Below are 21,047 nucleotides of genomic sequence, written 5' to 3' on the forward strand. Positions count from 1 at the left end.
CAGGCTCTCGCGAGAGCTTGGCGCCGGTGCCGGCCTGGAGACCGTGCAGCTCGGGTTTCTGGGGGCAGCAAGCATTCGCTGGGTTTGGATGCAATGCTCCTCGGGCTTTGTTATTCCATGGTCCATAGTACAGCCTCCAAAGCAGCATGGTGGCATCGAATGCAAGGTTTTCTGACTTCACAATTGGGAAGAGAAAGAGATTATTTTGGCCTTAAGGATGCGTTCTTTTGGAGTGAAGCAGAACATTTAGAGCGATTTCTAAATGGAGTGGAGTTCTTTTGGAGTGAAGCAGAACATTTAGAGCGATAGTACTTAAGAGAAAGCATTTTTCACACTGTGGGGTGGAGACCAATTAGGATGCGGTGAAATGAGTATAATAAGCATGTTCCTAAATGAAAGAAAAAATCAGGTATATTAGAAATAGCAAGGCTATTATTTAAAATTTTTGACTGTTAATATACATGTACTACATTAATGTATCATACGATTTCACTTATATGTGAATAAAATAAAGGAGCAAATAAAATAGACACAGAGAACAGATGTTTGGTTGCCAGAGGTGGGGGTAAGGGGACTGGGTGGAAAAGGTAAAGGGATTAAGAAGTACAGATGGACATTATAAACTGATTAACAAAATGATAGATAAAGCAACAGACTGTCATATTACAGAGGGGAGAGTAGGGAGATATTGGGGAGATAAGAGATCAACCGAAGGACTTGTATCCATGCATATAAGCGTAACCAATGGACACAAAACTAGGGAGGGGAGGGTATGTATGTGTGTGTGTGTGGGGGCAATGATAAGATATGTACACATATAAAACCTTAATTAAAAAAAAGAAGAAAAAAGTACAGATTGGCAGTTACAAAATAGTCACTGGGATGTAAAGTACTGCACAGGGAATATAGTCAATAATAATGTAATAACTATGTGTGGTGCCAGGTGGGTACTGGAAATACCCAGGGGAACAGTTTGTAAAGTATATGATTGTCTAACCATTACGCTGTACACCTGAAACGAATACAAAATAATATGGAATGTAAACTGCAATTGAAAAATAAAAGTTAAATTAAAAGGTGTAACATGCATCTTAGTAGCTTACCATAAAAGTATTTTATATCACGTCATTCCCATAAAGTCCCATAAAGTCAGATGTGGGTTAGATTGTTCTCCTTGATAGTTGCCCTCCAGATCTTCAAGAATCTAGTATGTTTCCATCTTTCAACTACTCCATCTTGGTTCTTTGCCTTCAGGCTTAAAATCCTTCTAGAAAGAGTGCCCAAAACTTTCACGGGCTCTTAATTAGCCTTAAGAGACTTGAACCGGAAACACACCATCACTTCCTCTCTTCTCATTGACCAGAACAGGCACATTCTTCTCACTTGAATGCAAGGCAGGTGAGAGATGTAGAGGCATCCATAGTATATTTGATGAACACTGCTGTCAGCTATGCTGCCAATCCCAGTCAAAAAAGTTTGAAAGGCAGTAAATAGCTTAAGAAACACCAGGCCCGAGGCTACCTCACATTGGTTTGGAATTTCTTCAACTCTCAGCGGCTGCCAGTCTGACATCCTCCAGAAGATAAGGAAGGGTACAAGTTAACATAACTAAATGTTTTGTTCTGTGTGCCCCCATTTCACTATTTTTAGCACGAGGCTAGCATTGTTTCATACCTAATTCTGCACTCTTCTTCCCACAAAACTATGAGCTTTTTCATCTTTTTTTTTTTTTTTTTTTTTTTAAATATTAGTTCACAGTGTAAAGCATAGCAGGCGCTGGTATTTGTGGGACTGGATGCCTAGAGAAAAACAATATAACATGGACACAAAGTTAGGTGGAAAGGTATTTAGAATGCAAAAAGGAATCATAACAAATTATTAGAGCCTTGAAGATTTAGGTCCTTTTGTGAACTCTTTTAGGCAACTTATCAGACATACTACATAGAAATACTCTTGTCTCAACCTGGTTTCTACTTTGCACCCAGAACAGCAAATGCCCAGCAGCTCCCGATGCTCCCAGTGGCTGCAAAAGCCAGGGGCCTGACGCTTAGGCTTCATTTGCTTCAGATTAAGTTATCTCTGAGGGGACTTTTTAGAGGCAGGTTAAATTCAATGACTTGAGCTAAAAGCTAACTTCATTTTAAGGTATCTGATGGAATTGAGCAATTTACAAAAGCTGTTAATGTCTACATATCCCAGCTTACCTGGATGCAAAAGACTATGGGCCACGTGGTTTTGGTTCTTTTGGCTGATATAGTTCTTAAACTTTTCTTCATAATTTTAGGGATATTGCATCTCAGTCCTCACTACCTTCATAATTTAAACATACTGGAAGCAATCAATCTTGTCCCTTCTAAATTTTCATTTACCTTATGCTTTTCAAATAGGGAAATGATCAATAAATTATTGATACTAATGTTGATTCTCCTGTGACACACACACACAAAAGCAATTTACCCTTTTTCCTACCATACTTTCTCCAGTGGCATAAATACTACTTCTCAGAAACTAAAGCCTAGAAATTTAGTGGTTTTATCAAGCACCCTTAGCTAGTTAATGGCAAAAACAGCTAGGATTCAGTTCTGTTTCCCAATGCAATGAACTTTTCACCCAACTATCGATATATAGCTTCAATAAAACTCTGACTAAATAACTGTAAACATATTATTCTAGGTTTGTAGTAAAAATTTCTTCTCCCAAACACTATTACTGAAGACAATCTTCTCACTTTTAATTAAATTATCATATGCTTTGGTACTAACAGTCATTATTGTGAAAATATTATCTCCTCTATCTAGTAATTTATTGTGCCTCCTTTATTTCAATTCTAGACACCCATGCTTGTTGAAGATGACTAAACCTCTAAACCTTCTGGTAAACTGTACTAGTTAGGAACTCAGTCTCTAAACTACTTGTAAACTGATGAGTTCATGGAATAGATCTGTCACTTACTAGTTATGTAGCCTTAGTCAGCATAGACTGCTGTAACAGAATACCATAGTCTGGATGGCTTAACCAACAGACATTTATTTCTTACAGTTCTGGAGACTGAGAGGTCCAAGATCAAGGTACCCGGTAATTCAATTTCTGGTGAGAACTATCTGCTTGGTGTGCAGATGGCTGGCTTTCTGCTGAGTCCTTACATGGCAAAAAAGAGAGAGAGAGAGAGAGAGAGAGAGAGAGAGAGAGAGAGAGAGAGAGAGAATAAGGAACCAATCCCATCATGAGGCATCACTCTCATAATCTCATCTAAATCTAACTAACTCCCAAAGGTTCCATCTCCAAATATCACATTGGGGTATTAGGCCTTCAACATACCGTGTTTCCCCGAAAATAAGACATCCTCTGAAAATAAGACCTACTTACAGGTTTCCCTTCTGAGTGAAATATAAGGCATCCCCCAAAAAATAAGTCCGCCCCCCCACCAGGCTAAACATGAGAGATTTGGTCCACTGATTCTGAAAGAAATGGAGTCACAAGAAATTCACCAGGAAATTCAGGAATTGGATTGCTATGATGATGTTCCAGAAGATGATGACATGATTGTCATTGAATAAATGAGTAAATTCTTGATACTGTAGGATTCACAGTTTGTCTGGTTTGTGTTGACAACTACCGTACTACCATACCTTATACAGGTAATAAATTTCCTTTATTTTCATTTAACAATAAATGTGTACCGTATTCTTCTTCATGGAAAAATAAGACTTCCCCTGAAAATAAGACGTAGCGCATCTTTGGGAGCAAAAATTAATATAAGACACTGTCTTATTTTTGGGGAAACAGGATATGAATTGGTTTGGGGGTCGGGGGGAGGAGAGGAGAAGACAACACACTTTCAATCTCTATCAGTAACATTGGTCAAACTTCTTAGCCAGTCTGAACCTCAGTTTTTTTCATCTGTAAAACAGGGATAATCATATTCCTAAATCATAGGTCTGGTGAGGTTTAAATAAACCTTAAATGAAATTAGAATAGTGCCTGATACATGGTAAGAGCTCCATAACTCTTTTCTCTTACCCTTAGCTTCTATTATTTAAAACAAGTTTAGATTTTACAATCTGGATAATAGAGTTCTGTTTTCACAGATAAGGAACATGGTGTCACCTTGATACAAAGACAGATGTGCTTACTCTACCACTTAGCACCAGCCCTTGACACTTTAACGCATTTGTACTCTGCAGGGAACAATAATTAAATAATTGTTGATTTATAGTGTTCCAGTGTACTTGTGCCATTGGGCATTTGTTCTGCTCTGTACACTTCCAGGTCTGAGATCTCTAGACAGTTTGGGGGATTCTGGAATTCACTTTCTAGATTCTGTTATCCTGGAATGGCCTTTGATAGAACACAACGTATCAATAAGAAGCTTAAGAGATACAGCCCAGTATTCTTATTGTCTGAAGATTCTAAAGACCAAGGAATGCCCCATTTCCAAGAAGACACCCTAGCTAGAACAACAACAAAAAAAGTGAAAATATTAGTAAAATTAGTAAGTCCAATCAAGGTGATCCAGGTGGATTGCAACAAAAAGTTTACACTAATTTATTGCATTATTTTGCAACAATAGAAAATATTTAAGGAAGGAAAATTTATGGAATAAATGAATGGAGGTCAGAAAAGTCAAATTTGGCAGGGTGCCTATTTGAGTTTTCTATTGCTGCTATAATAAATTATCATAAACTTAGAGTTTTAAAACAACACAATTTATTATCAAGTAATTCTGAAAGTCAGAAGCCCAGAATGGGCCTACAGAAATCTTTATTCAGCTACAATTTTCTTATCTTCTTGATGTATGAAATCTATTAGCTACCTGAAATGTCACCATGGTTAATAATAGTTACATGTATGTATTTAAACTTATTAACAAGCCTTTTAAGTGAGTATTCTTATGATCATGCTTTTATGGATGAAAAAACTTGGGATCAAGGTTAAATAATGAGCCCACATCTATAAATGTAGTATGGTGAAGTAGGATGCAGTAACAGCCTATGTGCCTGGAGTGTGTATAACTTCACATCATACTCATAATGCCAAGAAGGCACAAACTAGCTATGTGACAAGGCTGAACATATTAAGGAGTAATAAATATCATACTTCCACAGGCTATCCTATAGTACTGAGTACTTAGTTACTAGAGGTTTCTCAATAAGTGCTTATTACAAAAAAAATTTTTTAAGTGTCCTTGCTGAAATATAATTACTATTTAGGAATGGTGGGAAGAGTATTAAGCTAAGCATCAGACCCAGATGCTATCAAGGACTCTTCCATTAACTAACCATTGGGCATCAGACAAATAATTATCTGAGTCTTCATTTGAAAATCAGAATAAGAATGCCTGCTGAGCCTACTTCCCACATTTAGAATCATCTATGAAAATATGATCTGTTGGAACAAATGAAAGGCTTTACAATCTCATATTCTAAGTTCAGAGAAGCCCATTAGATAGGGAACCACTCCTTTGGAAAAAGCAATTCAACCTTTACTACAGACTTGATTATAGTATAGACCTAGTTCAACATCCCACCGTGTTTGACTAAGAACTTGGAAATCCTTTATTCGATTTCCAGAGGCCCAGTGCATGAAATTCATGCATGGATAGGGTCCCTAATGGCTGCTGGCTGCTGGCTGGGGCCTCCCTCGGCCTCCCCCGCCCCCACTTCCTGCCGCCACCACTGCCGCCGTCCAAGGCCAGCCGATTTGAGAGTCCACAGGCAGTTGGCCAGCTGGCCCCACCTCCTGGTCAAATTCTTGGTGGAACTCCTAGTTAAGGGGACAACTTGCATATTAGGCTTTTACTATATAGGATAATTTTCTGAACCATTCTGACTTCTTCATTTGATTTTTCACCCCTCAACTCAAACTAATCATCTTCCTTTTCAAAGTCATTTTCTGTAGCTGAAGAGAAAAAGTATACTGTCCAGCCGAGACCGGTTTGGCTCAAGGATAGAGTGTCGGCTTGGGGACTGAAGGGTCCCGGGTTCGATTCCGGTCAAGGGCATGTACCTTGGTTGCGGGCATATCCCCAGTAGGGGGTGTGCAAGAGGCAGCTGATCGATGACTCTCTCTCATCGATGTTTCTAACTCTATCTCTCTCCCTTCCTCTCTGTACAAAATCAATAAAATATATTTAAAAAAAAAAAAAAAAAAAAGTATACTGTCCAGAGGTTAGATCCTGGGGCATTATATTCAAAGAACAAAGAAATCTTATGTATCCTTTTCTTATGCCAGGCTAGATTTAAATTTTTCTACATATTATGAAGTTTTTACATCTTAAAATTTTTTTTTCTGTCTAGAGAGAGACTGCCCCTTCCAGAGGTAGCCAATGTCTGAAGCATGTCTTCGATATGCAAACTAACCAATCCAGAGCCATACCTCCTCTCTCTGACCCATATATTCCAGGAGACAATATTCCTCTGCCTTAATCATTCCAGGGCCAGATGTCAGGCAACAAGGTACCACTCCTACAGCCCCAAATCCAAGGAAATTATTCAATGGCCAATCCTAGACTATTCATCCTCCCCTACTTTACCATTCCCACAGAAGCCCCAATATTCTGGCCTAAACATATTGCTTGTTCCTGCCTTTGCTTCTTACCAAAACCTGTGTCTCTCCCAACAATGGTGGCAGTGCCTGGCGCATAGTGGGCACTCAACAATGATGTTCTTCCCCTGTCCCTGTGTGGCAATTCCTGGGCAGCTATACCAGTTAACTTTTTTTCAATGACTTTGTAAATTAAGAGCTAAGCACAGAATACAGGCCCAGCCAGTTCTTTTAAAAGCCAGAAGCTAACGTAGCTAAAAGGGAAGTGGAGTAGTTAGTATTATCAAGATTTCTACTTCAGGGTGATGTGGTCAGGATGTACTCGTTTTATGATTCTAATTTCTTTAATTGGTAGTCCTTGATCTAAGTTAAAAAGAGCTAAGAGTTGCTATGACTTGAACAATGTTTCTTTGTGAAAAGAGAAATGGATTCTAAGATTAGCCCCACCATTCTTTTTGTTTTTAATCTTTCGATTGCCTGTGTTCTTCCTTCTCCTCATTCCTTCCCCCTCCCCCCCACACCTTATTTATTTAGCTTTTGTTCTCTTTGGGTGTTGTTCAATGAGACCAGACTGGTGGATTATGTATAGATCTTAAAATATATAAAACACACTGAATACTTTAGTCCATTTGGGCTGCTATGACAAAATATCATAAAATGGGTGGCTTAATAACAACTATTATTTCTTACAGTTCTGGAAGCTAAGTCCAAGATCAAGACCCCAGTGGAGAGCCCACTTCCCAAGATCAAGACCCCAGGGAGAGCCCAACTCCCCCTCTGACCCTTTAGGAATTATAGTTAGTGAAGGTCATCTGTAAGAAGACTGAGATCTTGGGACCCTGGACAGAACTTCATCTAAGAAAGGCCAAAAAGAAACTGCTTCTAGATATGAGCCTGGATTATAAACAGCTAGTGTTTTTATCTCTCACAGGCATGCCTCCCCTCTCTATGAGCTCTGTTGTTGTTTTTTTGTTTTGTTTGTTTGTTTTTGTACTCTATAAAACTTTGTGTTTGGAAAGTCTGGGTGGTGGCAAAACAATAACTGGCTGCTATTAGTTAGGCTCTGTCTGCAGTCCAGATGGGTCTTAGTGGGACAACTTCACCAGTGGCAGGCAGCTGGTTCAGTGATAAACCTCACTGGTCAGTCACCACCAGTGCTCATGTAAATCCTATAGATCTATATCTTCCACAACTACTCCTCAAGGTTATTTCTTTGGAATTCATGAATAATAGCTGAGGTTTTCTGGGACTTCATCACTTTGCATAACACGGGTTCACTGACAGTGGGCCTCCCAGGCCCAAAGAGGAAGGGATCTCTCTGGGGTCTCTTCTATAAGAACACTAATCCCATTAATGAGGACTTCACCCTTATAACCTAAGTACCTCCTAAAGGTCCCCCTGCTAAAACCATCACATTGAGCAATGGGATTCAACATATACATTTTTAAAAATATATCTTATTGATTTTTTACAGAGAGGAAGGGAGAGGGATAGAGAGTTAGAAATATCGATGAGAGAGAAACATTAATCAGCTGCATCCTGCACACCCCCTACTGGGAATGTGCCAGCAACCAAGGTACATGCCCTTGACCAGAATCTAACCTGGGACCCTTGAGTCCCCAGGCCGACGCTCTATCCACTGAATTAAACCGGTTAGAGCAACAGCATATACATTTTGAGGACAAAAACATTTGGGCCACAGCACTGAAAATAAGTAGGTAAAGAATGTAGGCAGCCGAAACCAGTTTGGCTCAGTGGATAGAGCGTCGGCCTGCAGACTGGAAGGTCCCAGGTTCGATTCTGGTCAAGGGTATGTACCTTGGTTGCGGGCACATCCGCGCTGGGGGGTGTGCAGGAGGCGGCTGGTCGATGTTTCTCTCTCATCGACATTTCTGGCTCTCTATCCCTCTCCCTTCCTCTCTGTGGAAAATCAATAAAATATATATATTTTAAAAGAATGTATGCAATATTTTTTATGCTTATAGAACACAGAGCTGATACTACAGGAAGCCCCTCCAATCATCCCTTACCTTATTCTCTCACCCTCGAGACACATGGAAGAGGGAGGGGGTTGTTCTAGTTCTGTGGTAGGCAGTTAGACAGACATGAACAGAACAAGGATGATGGGCCGGATACAGATGGCACCAGGGCGAAAACAGTTGTAGAGTGGGGCCTCACCCCCAGGGTGACCTTTTCTCCCTGACGTATTGTTGGTCAGGTGGTTGGATCCCCGAACCTTTCCTCCCTGTAAGTAACATCTAGTGGGCAGTTGTATTTCAGTTCCAGGTCCAGAAAAGCAGGCAAAACAGACCAGTGACCCCATGGCTGACCTCAGGATCAGCTACATGGAATAATGACCCCCTACCCTGGGCCCATCAATCAATCACTGGCGACCAACCCCGAAATGACATACCTGGAAAGCTGCTGAATATTCTATTGAGATCTTCCCCTGAGACATCCCCTAAAAAATGCCACCCTTAAAACCCGGAGTGGCTCAGTGGTTGAGCATAGACCTATGAACCAGGATTCAGGGTTAGATCCTCTGTCAAGGCCGAGGATTGCAGGCTCATTTCCAGTGTGGGGCATGTAGGAGGCAGCCAATCAATGATCCCCTCTCATCATTGATGTTTCTTTCTTTTTTACAAAAAAATATATTTTATTGAATTTTTACAGAGGAAGGAAGAGGGATAGAGAGTTAGAAACATCGATGAGAGAGAAACACCTATTAGCTGTTTCCTGCACACTCCCCACTATGTATGTGCCCGCAACCAAGGTACATGGCCTTGATCAGAATCAAATCTGGGACCCTTGAGTCTGCAGGCCGATGCTCTATCCACTGAGCCAAACCAGTTAGGGCTCATCATTGATATTTCTAATTTTTCCTTCTCCTTCCTCTCTGAATCGATAAAAATGTATTTAAAAAAAAAATACTCTTAGGACAGAAGACCCTGAACTCTGCTCTTCCACCAGACTCCTCCCCCTCTCCACCCACCCAGGATCATCACCCCTTACCTTCCTCGTTTCTAAGCTCCAAGGGGCCTTCCTTTGCCTCTTTAACTTGTTTCCGGAGCCATTTCTCCTATGAATTCTACCTCTGTGATTTTCTAAATAAATGTTCTCTTACAGTTTGATTCCTTCCTAGGCAAAACTCCAGTACTGAGGTTACTGAACTCAGGTCCTGTGGTCTGACCCCACCGTCTAACACCTGGTGTCCTCCCGCAGCCGCCTTCCTGGCCCCTTCGCGTCCTTTTTGAGGTGACTCAGGGAAGGTGGCCCAGAGGTGGCATTTCTTTTCTACAGCTGCTCTTGATACCTGACTCTTTTTATGTATCCAGCCGACTGGAAATGTAAAGTCGCCGAAGCTAGATGCCTTGTCGGTGTTCACGATTGTGGCCGTGCCTGGCGCAGAGTGGGCGCTCAACAGACACTTGTTAAATGGATGAACCATTGTGTTACTGAGCACTGCTGGGTGCTGGGTACAGCTCACTCCAGGAGCTGAAACTAGGGAGGTTAATGACCGACTGCAGCCCTCAACCCGACCCGCTAGGAGGGAACCGAGTAGAGACCAGCGCAAGGTAGAGTCTGTTCCTGCGGGGCTCAGGCTTCTCGCGGCTCATCTGCAGCTCCAGCGACAGACCCGGGAGCGCACCGAACGCCAGATGAGTCCTCCCGGCGGATTCGCCCCGGGCATTCCGCTCCCATTCCCAGACGCTCCCGGTGCTCCGGGCCCGCAGCGCACACCTGCCGACCTCCTGCGCCCAGCTGGGGCTCAGGCCTGCGGGAGGCCGGGAGCGAGGAGCCCTGCCCCCATCCATCCCCGGCAGAGGGCCTACAGAGCAGGGGCCCTCAAAAACAGACAGCCTGCTCTGACCGGTTTGGCTCAGTGGATGGAGCCTCGGACTGCAGACTCAAGGGTCCCGGGTTCCGGGTTGGATTGCGGTCAAGGGCATGTGCCTTGGCTGTGGGCACATCCCGGGTGGGGGTTGTGCGGGAGGCAGCTGATGGATGTTTCTCTCTCATTGATGTTTCTGACTCTCTTTTCCTCTCACTTCCTCTCTGTAAAAAATCAATAAAATATATTAAAACAAACAAACAAACAAACAAACGCCTGCGGATTGCTTCCCGCAGCTTCGCACACTCCGCTCTTCGGCTGACGCGGGGACCCGGGTTTGGAGCCCAGGGAGGGGCGTGGAGCGCCACCTGGAGGGCGGCAGCGGCGCAGCGTGGCCTTGCCTTCCAGCCCAGCGGGCAGGGTCCAATCTGCGAGAACTACCCAAGCTTCAGCGTTTACTGCAGCCAGAGAAACCCGCGTGCCCAGGGGCAGTCTCACGGGCGCAATTCTAGGAATATCTTGACATTCCTCTCATCCTAAACTCTGAACAGGCATGAGAGACCGAGAAGAGGGAGCGTGCTGCCTCGTTGAAGCTGGGGGTGGGAGTGGAGGTGTGGGAGCAGCAGTTATAACAGCCACGAAGGTGTGTGTGCCTCCCTTTGCTCCCAGAGTCAGCCTATGCCAGCCGGCTCCTCCGGGACACCCGGGAACCTAGTAACCGTCTTTTACTCAGGCAAAGAGCTGTGGAGCCCTGCTACCGCTGCCCCACTTCCCCAAACACTGGCAAGCCCTGCCCCTGCGGTGAGGTGAGTTTGGGGGTGCAGGGGGTAGGGAGGACCAGCCCAGGAGGAATTCATCTCCCAGAGGAATATCGCATCTGTACTCTCCTGTCACTTGTGTTTTATTTAAAGATAATGTTAGACTTCACTAGATATTTCAACTGATAACTTCAACCACAAATTTTTCTAGAAGAAACAATCCTTCTTGATAAGCGTGTTTTCTTGTTTGTGTTTCATAATATACAGTATCAAATTGCCACTATGGATACAGGAAACCAATCACTGCCTTTACAACCACAGCCATCAAATTTCTGTATTTTTCCTTAGGATATGAATATTTACATTGACCACTGTTTTATTTCACTTGTGGACAATGTAACTCTACAATAACTCATGAACTAAGTGGCATAGGTGTTTCCACACTCAAACCTTTAAAAAAGTAACAAATAATCCTGATAAAAATCATCTTTAGTGCCTTAGGGTTGGTCTATTTTCTCCCAAGCATCAAAACCTTGGCCTGAAATGGAACTGCCATTTGACCCAGTGATCCCACTTCTAGGAATATATCCCAAGAAAACAGAAACACCAATCAGAAAGGATATATGCACCCTTATGTTCCTAGCAGCACAATTTACCATAGCTAAGATTTGGAAACAGCCCAAGTGCCCATCAGCAGATGAGTGGATTAGAAAACTGTGGTATATCTAACAATGGAATACCATGCTGAAGTAAAAAAGAAGGAATTTTTACCATTTGCAACAGCATGGATAGAACTCGAGAGCATTATGCTAAGTGAAGCAAGCCAGTCAGTGAAAGAAAAATACCACATGATCTCACTCACTTACGGATAATAAAGAACATTATAACCTGATGAACAAAAAGATAGCTACAGAGGCAGAGAAGTATAGAACAGACTGTCAAATTACAGCGGGAAGGCTGGGGAGGGTTGTGGCGGGGAGGTAAGAGATCAACAGAAGGATTTGTATGCATGCATGTAAGCATAACCAAGGGATGCAAGACACTGGGAGGGAGAGGTGGTGAGGGCATATGGGGGGTGGGTGGTGGGTGTAGGGGACGCCAGGGAAGGTCAATGGGAGGGGGAGAAGACATATGTACTACTATTTGTAATACTTAATAATAATAATAATAATAATAATAATAATAATAATAATAAAACACCTTGGCCTGAGTCCCAAACTTGACCCTAGGACCATGCAAGCCAAGTGGACAACCTTTCCCGTGTGTCAGCGTACCTTCCTTTGTAAGGGTCACCAAGCTCTCCAGATTCTTTGAAAACCGCCGGTGTAACAGTAGCCTTGCGGCTTGTGCAGACGTGGGGGGAAGAGTATTTCCGAAGGGCCCAGGGAGGCCTCAGGATAAATGCTCATTGGAAACCACTAACGATGTGTAAATTAACGTAGGGTGCTCACACTAAGAGGCCGCTTACCCAGACGTTTGCCTCTCTTTTATTATCATTTATGTGTGTATCAGTAAAAAGCATTTGGCGATATTCTTTCAAAAGGACTCTCTTGGGAATGCGACGCCACCCCAGCTGTGCGAGCCATGGGACCGAAGGACAGACTCCCTGCGTTTTGCCTTCGAAAGTAAAGCGGGGATCTGGAGAGGCGGGCGTCGAATGGGTGTCCGCCTGCCCTGGCCGGGGGTGGGGGGGTCGAGTTAGGGGGGGGGGGTGGCCCCTGGAACCCGCCCTGACACTCGCTGGGGACACGGCCACAGGGAAGGGGGAAGGTCTGAGCGCAGGTCTGGGGACAGCTTTCCTCTCCATCTCCGCAGGAAAACAGCCCTGCGGGCCGGTGGGGAGTCCAACCCCAGAGGAGAGCAGAATGGCCCCGCGCCCCGTTTTCCAAGCCCCAGAGAAGGCCCACAGCCTCTCCTCTGCGCGCGCCGGGCTTAGGGGAGGCTCGCCTGCCAAGTCGGCTCCCCAACTTAGCCCTCCTGCGGAGACCCTGCGGTCCCCCGCGCCCCCAGTCCCGATTGGGACCCCCCCCCCCCCCTTCCGCAGCAGAGGTCCCTAGCGTTGGCTCTCTGCCTGGTCCTCTTCTGCATCTGCGCTTCTACCCGGCGGCCAAGGTCAGAGTTTTGCGAGGGGCCTGAGGAACCCAATGGGGCGCAGGGGGAGTCTCACACGGCATTCCTTTCTCACCTCTGTATTCGTTGCTCTCTACACCGGACCATCAGTTGGATGGAGTGAAGTAAAATCTTACGCCCTGAGCAGTCATTTCTTGCCTAAGATGACCCATTTAATCATTGGAAAACCCAGCTCATTTCATTGCTCCAGAGAGAGGAATCTTTTGGAGATCGCAGTACTCACTGTAACATTTGGTATCTCCTTTTATAAAACAGAGCGGGGGGGTGGACTAGATTATTATTAAGGCCTTCAGTTTTGTGGTTTGGTGAGAGAGGAGGGGGACTAGTATTAGGGACTGCCTGTTGAGCCTGTCTCCCATGGTGCTAGAAGTTTGCAAAGATATGTTATCAACCATCCTGATTTAACTAATTTAACTCAGCAGCTGTCTCCTCTTCTTTCCTGCACCATCAATATTTTCTTCATTACCATCATCATACAAGCCTGTTGGTAAATATCTACTAACCATTTAAAACTTATTTTTTTAAAAAATATATTTTTTTATTGATTTCAGAGAGGAAGGAAGAGGGAGAATGAAATAGAAACATCCATGATGAGAGAGAATCATGGATCAGCTGCCTCCTGCAAGGCCCCCAATGGGGTTCGAGCCCATAACCAGGACATGTGCCCTTGACCAGAATCAACTTGGGACCTTTCAGTTCACAGGCTGACCCACTATTCACTGAGCCAAATCAGCTAGGGCAAAAACTTCTTGATCCCATTTCCTCCTCCAATTGATACCCTATTTCTCTAGTTCCATTTATATAAAAACTCATTTAAATAGTAGCTTATAGTTACTGTCCCCACCTCCTCTTTTCTCATTCTCCTTGAACCCAGCTCCTTTCAGATTTTCACCCCATCCTTCAGATGGAAACTTCTGGTGAAGTCAGCATTGACTGCCACATCTGCCACATGTGGCCACCACATCTAATGGTCAACTCCTAAAACCTTATCTTACTTGACTTCTCAGCAGCACTTGTCAGAGATGAGCATTCTTTTAGAAAGAAACCTCACTTGACTTCAAGGATGCAATTTCTTTAGTTCTACTTCACAGGTTGCCCCTTCTGTCTTCTCTGAGGACTCCTTCTCACCTCTCTGACTTCTAAATGTTGAAATGCTCCAGGACTCAATCCTTGGGTTTTTTATCTCTAAATGAAAAACAGTCCTTTAATAGTCTCATCCATTATCATGACTTTGTTAAGGATATATTTTTATTTATTTATTTATATATCATTATCAAGGATATATATATTTCTATATCCACAGTGATTTTTTAGAGAAAATAGAAGATGGTGGGAGCGAGAGAACATTGGTTAGAATATTGGCCTTCCATCTGCATGCAGGCCAGTGTTCTAACTACTGAGTGAAACCTGCCACGGCCATTATCATGACTTTGAATACATACTCCAATTTATATCTCTAGTATATCTTTATATTCTAAATATATACATTCCAGCTTCCTCAACTATTTTACTTGAATGCTAATAGATATTTCAAATTTAATACAGGCTTATGTTTCTCTTCAAATTTGCTGCTCTTTCAGTCCTTTTCATCTTAGTAAATGACAAATCCACACTAACAATTTTCTTATGTCGAAAACCTAGCATTCACCCCTGATTCCTCTTTTGACACCCCAACCCAATCCTTTGTCCCCTTTAGCAGTCAATGTGATCCTTCCAAAGTAAAATTCCAATTGTGCTCCACCCTTGTTCAAAGCCCTGTGATGATTGCCCATATCGCCAGAATAAAATCCAGTCTTTAAGATGATTCAAAGGACCCTTCATGAATAGGCCCTATCATTTCTCTCTCCTCTCCTCTCCTACGACTATTCCCCTCACATACTCTGTTCCAGTCACACAGGCCTCCTTGTTATACCTGGAATTTACTGGGCACACTTCTACCTCAGGGCCTTTCCGAAGCCCCTTCCTTCCTTTTTTTTTTTTTTTTTTTTTTTTTTAAATATATTTTATTGATTTTGTACAGAGAGGACGAGAGAGGGATAGAGAGTTAGAAACATCGATGAGAGAGAAACATTGATCAGCTGCCTCCTGCACACCCCCCACTGGGGATGTGCCTGCAACCAAGGTACATGCCCTTGACCGGAATCGAACCCGGGACCCTTCAGTCCCCAAGCCGACGCTCTATCCATTGAGCCAAATCTGTTTCGGCTCCCTTACTTCCTTTTGAGTATCAAAAGTTCTACACAGAAGGGGCAACCTGTGAAGTAGTATCAAACATCATCTATCAGAGAGAACTTTTCTAGCCATCCATTTAAAATGGCACCCTCCTTCATCAGTCTTTCACCATTTACCTTGTTTTATTCTTTTTCACCCCATTTATCACCTCAGACATTATTTAATTATCTAAAGGCAGAACTGCTCTAAGTTGGGTAACTCAATGGCTCACAATGACAAGTCTCTGGCCTCCTTAGCATGTTAATTTCTGCTCTCAGGTTTGTTCTTTCATGATTGATTGCTATTACTCTATGAATCTCATCCTCACACAATATTCAAAGAGAAGTAATGGAGACTCGTTCCTTTTGGACACTACTTTTTAAAGACCAGGATAAACCTTTCCCATGTATCTCCAGAATACTTTTCCTCATGTCTTTTTTACCAGAATTGTCTCACATGCCCATTGCTTAACCACTCACAAGAAGAAAGGAACTGCCATGATTGAATGAAGATTCACTTCCTGGGAGTTATAGGGACTTAGCATTCCTAAAGCCCTTGACCAATTTTATACACAAACTAGAGTCCTAGTGAATGGATTTGTGCAACAGTGGGGTCCCTCAGCTTAACCTGTGGGGACTGGGCTGAAACCAGCTCTCTGACATCCCCTGAGGAGTCCCGGATTGTGAGAGGGCACAAGTCAGGCCAAGGGGCCCCACTGGTGCATGATTGGGGTTGGGGAGGGATTGAGGGAGGGCTCCAGGGTGTGTCTGGCCTTTTTTGCCTAGTCAGGAATGGCCAGACTCCAGTAGCAAGCTAATCTACCAGTCAGAGAGTCTTCCCCCTGGTGGTCAGTGTGTGTCAAAGCAACTTGTCGAATGGTCAAATGAACAGTAGGACACTTAGCATATTAGGCTTTTATTATATAGGGTATACTCAGGATTCTGTTAGCAAAAAAGAAGTGGGGCCCGGCCAGTGGTTGAGTGGCTCAGTGGTTGAGTGTCAACCTGTGAACTAGGAGGTCATGGTTCGATTCTGGGCACATGCCTGGGTTTTGGGCTCGATTCCTCATGTGAGGTATACAGGAGGCAGCCAATCAATGACTTTCTCTTCATTGATAGTTCTCTCTCTTCCCCTCTCTTCCTCTTTGAAATCAGTAAAAATATTCTTTAAAGAAAAAAGTGAGGACAATGGCTGTTGGATAAACACATTAATAGTTTTTTCTACACTTGTGATTAATCAAAATCTCCATTTTGTTGCCATTTCTTTTCTAAAATAGGTTGCCCTCTCACATTTCTACAGCTGATCATTTGAATTAAGGCAATCTCCCATTGTTTTTTTACAGAGAGGAAGGGAGAGGGATAGAAACATCAATGAGAGAGAAACATCAATCAGCTGCCTCCTGCATACCCCCCGCCCCCCTGGAGATGTGCCCGCAATCAAGGTACATGCCCTTGACTAGAATCGAACCTGGGACCTTTGAGTCCACAGGCTGGTGCTCTATCCACTGAGCTAAACCAGTTTTGGCTGATTTTTTTATTTATTTATTTTTTTTTATTTTTATTTTTTAGCTTTTAAAAGGCCTTGGCACCTTCACCTGTCATTACAGGGTGGAGAATTACAAGAGACTATATATCCACATACACAGTTTGAATGTATACAAATATTTATCCTATGCTCCTGTTTTAACATAGAGTATGTATATTCTACACACACACACAAACACAAAGCAGGAAATATTTTCATTGACTTAGTGGTTGTGAAGTTCTCTTTAACATACAAAAGAAGATACTTTTGTTTCTTTCTCCCCTACCCCCCCCTCTCCCCCCCCCCCCCCCCCCGCCCGCCGGCCCAATTCAAATACCAAATTGTTCTTATTATTGCCCCAAGAGAGGGTACATTCTTGGGGGGAGGGGGTGGGAGGCAGAGATAAAGAAGAAAGAAAAGCCAAGCTCTTCAAGGGGAAGGGAAAAAAACCGTCTGGGAATCTCAAGAACATCTTTATTTCGCCTTTTAACTCCCCGCCTTTCTGATTAAAGAGTTCAGGCCCGCTCCCCCGGCCCGCGTTCAATTATCCCCCAGCATCCTTTCTCTGGAGCTGTCACCACCACTTGCTGAACCGCGGGCCCCACCGCGAGCCATTAGCCCGGCTCTTTTCCGTTTCGCCTTTCTTTCCTCAGTTTCTCCCAGCGCGCTTTATAAATCTCCCTTGGAAGGAGGAGTGTCCAAAGCGGGTGGAAGCCTGCACACAATGCAACCTGAGAATTTCTGTCACTCTCTGCATATGCTCCTAAGTGCTTTAATCCCAATTAGGGGCGGCTGACACACGGTCCTATTCATTCCCATCGGCTCTTGAATACATTTGCCTAGAAATGAACTTCACAAACAGAGGCGCTCCTAAATGTGCCCAGCAGCAAGGAAAATCGAATTGAGCGCGGGCTCCTTCGGCGGCGGCGCTCAATGTGGAGGTGCCCCAGACATTGCCATTCAGCAACACGCTCGCTGACTTTTCTTTGCACCACGTCAACCGAAAAGAACCAAGAAGTAAGTTGGGGAACTCCGGTTAAAAGGCAACTTGAGAGGAACTCTGAATATATTTGCCGAGCCGCTCCCAATGAAGGACTTATTAAAAAAACAACACACACACACACACACACACACACACCCCAAAAAGGCACCATAAAACCCACCAGCGGCGTCCGGGCTGCTTCCGGAGGCGCGATCGAACCTCCCGGCCGCGGTGCACCCACCGGCCCCGCCATTACCGGGGAACACGGCCCCGCGGCCGGCGTGTCTGTCATCTGGTGGCGTTCCCAGAGCCGCCCGGAGCCGCCGCCCGTTCAGGCCCGGCCTTAATGTCCCACCCGCGCCTCCGGGGCCGCGCAGCTGGTGGGGGATGCGGCCCGGGCCATCGCAGACCCCAACTCCTTCTTGCGCGTCTCCAGCCCCTCCCCTCCCTCCCCTCCCAGACTGTCCCAGACTCCAAGCACCTCCAACTCCGGGTGCGGCATCTGCGCACCGCCAGAGTCGGGGCGGGAGGTGAGAGACGGAGAGGGGGTTTTTGACTCTCTGAGCCCTAGGGCCACCCCCTGGTCCCCACCTGAGGCTCCAGAGCTTTCCGTCCCCGGGGCCCGCAGCCCTGGCGAAAGGTGATCCGAAAGGAGCGGCTGATCGCAGCCCCGAATTTTCTCGAGGCGGAGTCCCGGAAGGTCACACGTGTGCCCGGCGGGCTGCAGGGGAGCCCGGCGCGTGCACGCAGCCGGGCTGGCGGCGGGAGGCGGCTCCGAGAGGCGCCCCTCCGCGGGCTGCTGCGCGGAGGATCCGCCGCACCGGGGCCGCGGGTTCCGGGACACGGGTCTTGCCTGCGTGGTCCCGCGGTGGGCAGAGCTGGGCGACCTTCTCTCCCCCCCCTCCCCAACCGCTTCTCCCCGCAGGTCTGTGCAGAAGGGATTTCGCTTTAACGGGGGCCTCTGGACGCCCATTTTTAAGTCCATAAAAAAAAAAAAAAAGCCAAGTGGAATGTTTTGATTGAGTCTCAACATTGTCTCTGAATAAGGCGGAGACCATGTAATTAATGTGTCTTTTTAATAAGGGACAATACGGCCGTTCAAGCTATTTAATTTCATTTAATTTTCCATCCCATTTGCTGCACAGCCCGCCTTTACTTTTTAACACCCAGCCTTTCAACGGCCCATCTTGCTCCACTGGGCACATTAGATTGGTTTCACCCCTTGCTTTTTTAGGGGAGGAGAAATAAAAGAAAATGTGTTCCTTTCCTCCTTTGTGGACAATTTATTTCACTTGGGGAACTTCAACGCGGAGCCACAGGACAGAAGAGGCCTGGGCGAGCTGGTGTGAATGCCTCTGATGCAGTTCCTTTCTTCTCTCGGGGCTGGGAACCAGCCACAATCGGCCATATTAATAAATAACTTTCCTCACAGTCGGCCTTTACATGGTCCTATTGATAAAATTGTTCGCGTGTCGTTCACGCTTTTTCACTCATTAAGGAGGTCCAGGGAGGAGCCGGGACCCAGGCCCCGCTCGCCCCTTTCCCGCTCACGGAGCTGGTAATTTAAACTGGGTGTCATCCCGGAGTCGCCAGGCCAGAGGTTAGAGGGACATGTTCATGGCTTAAATTTATTGGCCTCGACTCTGCTGAGCGGTTTCCTCTCCTCCTCCCCTCCCCAGGCTTTTGCCATTCATGGGCCCCAGGATCAAAGGCTCCCTCCTCTCCTCTCTGCCCAAGCAGCCTTGGCGGCTGGCAGAGGGGTATTTGGGGAGGTCCAAGGACAAACCAGCAGCGTCTGGGCAGGGTGTGGCCGCAGGGTCAGAGGCCCGCCAGCGGCTCTCTGCTCGGCCCCAGCAGCTGGGTCTACACATACCTTGGCGTTAGCACCTGAGGCTGGCCAACCACGTGTCCCATAGACCTGGCCTGGATTCCCCCATTAAGCAAACCACATGTTTTGGAGCGTCCCAAACCCATTCACTCTACCCATCATGGCTATTGACCTTCACAAGCTGAGTGGGTGGCAGCCTCGTGGTTCATCATCATTCCCATTTTAAGGATTAGGAGATTGAGGCTGAGTCCTGAGTGACAGAGCACAGACTTAATGACCCCAGTCTCAGGACCGTGTCCAGTATTGTGACCTCGGGCCTCACTCGGAGCTTCTCTGAGGGCCTCGTGGGACAAACTGCGGAGGTACAGGCGTCGCCACCTCCGTCCTGCCACCTTCGTTCGTCAGCCAAGCAGTCAGCAGCTGGAGTAGGACACCTTCCTCGGGCAGGGGAGAGCCCGTGGGGAATCTGAGCGGGGCTGCTCCCATTCAGACAGTGGTTGGGGCCAACTGCACCAGCCAGACACCCAGAGCCCCCTGGCCTCGCCTGGAATTCTGCGTCAGGCGCAGAAGTTCATAGGATTTGGGGAGATGTGCCAGGGATTAGCAAAGCATGGCGGGTGGAGCAGAACTGATGAACTAGATTCCTTGGCTATCTCTTAGGAAAACAAATGTCCCCACACCAATCGGGAGTCTTTCCTAAGAGAAAACCAGGAGCGCTCCGATTTAACTCCGAAGTACCTGTTCTCCAAGTCCTACACTGGTCTAAAGGCGGGGGTTTCTAACACTCACCTCAACTCCTCCCCTCCCACCTTTGATAGAGGTTGTTGTTGATTTTTTAAAAGAAAACTTTGGTTTTTTGGTTCTTAGGAAGTTAGACCCAAGGACTTCTCCCATTTTAAACTTAAAAGCAAACCAGGATTTGATGCAGTTGTTTGGTCTGTGTGTGTGTGTGTGTGTGTGTGTGTGTGTATGTGTGTGTGGTGAGGGGGCATGATTAAAACACACACAGCGGGCAGAAGCGGATGCTGTCAGCGTATGGGGATACCACGCAAAGCTGGGTCCTTGCGGCTGCTTCCCATTCTCCGGAGGAGTGCAGGCCCCATACCCAGAGCAATGATGCACAGCTGACCTGTCTCTCCAAACTGCTGCAAACGCTTCACCTTTGAGGGCGAAACCGGACAGAGGGAACATAAAGCTGTTCTAAACAGATGACTGGCCTGAACCCAACCCCCTGAAATG

Source organism: Pipistrellus hanaki, assembly GCF_964339955.1.
Source record: "Pipistrellus hanaki genome assembly, chromosome: 7".
Classification (NCBI taxonomy): Eukaryota; Metazoa; Chordata; class Mammalia; order Chiroptera; family Vespertilionidae; genus Pipistrellus; species Pipistrellus hanaki.